Source organism: Aplysia californica, unplaced genomic scaffold, assembly GCF_000002075.1.
Source record: "Aplysia californica isolate F4 #8 unplaced genomic scaffold, AplCal3.0 scaffold00273, whole genome shotgun sequence".
NCBI lineage: Eukaryota > Metazoa > Mollusca > Gastropoda > Aplysiida > Aplysiidae > Aplysia > Aplysia californica.
This window is the reverse complement of record NW_004797543.1, coordinates 191,418-193,920: the sequence shown is the minus strand read 5'-3', so window position 1 is coordinate 193,920 and position 2,503 is coordinate 191,418.

Below are 2,503 nucleotides of genomic sequence, written 5' to 3'. Positions count from 1 at the left end.
TGTATGTAACAACAACAACAAGGGCAATAACAGCAACGAAAGCAAAAACCCTATAACAACAGCAACAACAGCGGCAATAATAATAAAAGCCACAAAAGCAACAAAACAATAACAACAACAACAACAACAGCACCAGCAGCAGCAACAACAGCAACAGCGGCAATAATAACAATAAAAGCCACAAAAGCAACAAAACAATAACAACAACAACAACAACAGCACCAGCAGCAGCAACAACAGCAACAAACTACATGGACAACGAAACCAACAACGATGTCAGAGCAAAGTCATGGAACTGAAGAAACTAGAGTCTTTTTTGCCACTCTATCACAACTGCTTGTGTCCTTGTTGGAAGAAAAAGAGTTGTAGAGAAACAGCTGGTTGCCGGATTGGACATGTTGACAAACCTAAAGGTAGGGTCAACTCAACCATAGGAAAGAACGTCGCAGTCAGTTTTGACTTTTGAGGAGCACAACAACCTCGGTCGTACTTACCCCTCCTTCCTCCCGCTCTTAACCCCTCTCACCCCCATCCACCCACTAAATATACACACACACACACATACACACACACACATACACACACAAACACACACACACAACACACACACATACACACACACACACACACATACACACACACACAACACACACACACACACACACATACACATGCACACACACACACAACACACACACACAACACACACACATACACACACACACACACACACACACACACACACACACACATCCATACCCAATTTCTTGAGAGGACCAATAGCCTTTCCTTGTGATAAAAGAAAGGAGGTTCTTGTTCACCCAAAGAATTGCCCGCAACAGTTTCGAAATGCCACCATCTTCAGTCTCTATAAAGTGCGGAAATGACATGTCTTCAGATTGTCAACGTACACAAACAGCTTTGTTCTTCTTTGAATCAGGCTTCTTCCCCCCGCCGTGCTTACCATAACAGGCCTGAAATCGTACTCAGCTACCATTTAGCTTTTGAAACTTGCATCATTATGTATATTCTTTCAGTCGAAAAAGAACTCAAGTGACTTTTTGACAGAGCTGTATCTATTTTCCGGGCCAGTAGCTTCCAAAACATGATGAAGTCTCGGCGTTTACTCCAAGCTTGTCAGTGTGAGAGCCTCTTACAGCTCCGGGGATTTGGGACTTGTAGAATTTGTTTTTCTTTCTTGCCTCTGGGAACATTTTGTTGAAGACGTTAGAAAAAGACAAACTGAATTCCAGAAAGAGAGGCATACATCTACCTCTAAAGAAAATAATATGGACAGCCACTACTTGGAGTCACCATATATAATGTGTACAGTCCAGGGTATAAATGTATGCCATGTGGAATGTCTTATGGGCTCGAAGTCATAATGTACTAATATTATTTTCCCTTATAAAAGTAGCGGGGCAAAAGGGATTATAATACGTCATGTGCAATCTCTTAAGTGCTTAAAGTTAGTCTTCGTTTGGATTTTTCTTAGAGGCATTACAAAACATTTTGAAGAATTAAAGAGACATACTATTATGTGGATTTTTAGGCAGAGCACAAAGCCTTATTAGTTATGTGTTACAACTTGTATTAATTGATTGTAAAGGACTCAGAACCTGTACTCTTGAATTGGGGTCGTGCTCTATAATAAAATGTCATATTCTCCTAAGAGTTCGTACTCAAATAGTGTTTAGAAATAAGCTGGGCACAAACGGAATAAATCTGACTGACTTGGGACCAATATTCTATAAAAGCACAGACAAGAGCACCCTCAGTTCAAGCAGTGGCTTATGGTGTCAAAACCAATCCCTATACAAGAAATCACCCTGTAGGTACCGTTAACAAGTCAGGAAATCCGAGATAGGTCTGTGGTCGCACTTTTATTGTCGCGACCTTGCAGGTACCTTCGGGCTAAAAAAAACCCAAAAGGATCTGCCCTGTCTATGCCTCTGTAAACGATGGCACACCCTGTAGGGTAACAGCAAGGAGGTTAATTCTTAATTCTAACAAGGCCCTCTACGATAGCAGCGAGGACGTAGCTTATTCTAAGGTCCTTCACGGTAACAGCAAGAAGGTTTCTTCTCAGGTCCTCTGCGGCAACACGTGCTGTGTTCAGCTAGCCATGCCTGAGAACTCTTTTTCTTCCCGAGCCTCGGCACAAGTACCAGGGAGTCACGGGGATGTTTATTCTGCGACAAAGGTTTTAATCCCGCAGTTTTGTGCCCCCAGCTTTCTTTCTGTCCTGTCCTGCTCTTGTTTCTAAAGCCGGCCCAAAGTCTCACACGTGCACGGAGGGGATCATGTTTTACCATATGCTTCCACCCTCGATACCCACACACACACACACAGACTCGACTACTGCAACAGCCTACGAGGGGGATGCATAACAGTATTACGTTTTTGTGCAATTGAGAAAGCAATTGAATATTCTAAAGTTATTCGATATCTGCATGTGGTAAACCTGAATAATAATAATAATTATTATTATTATTATTATTAT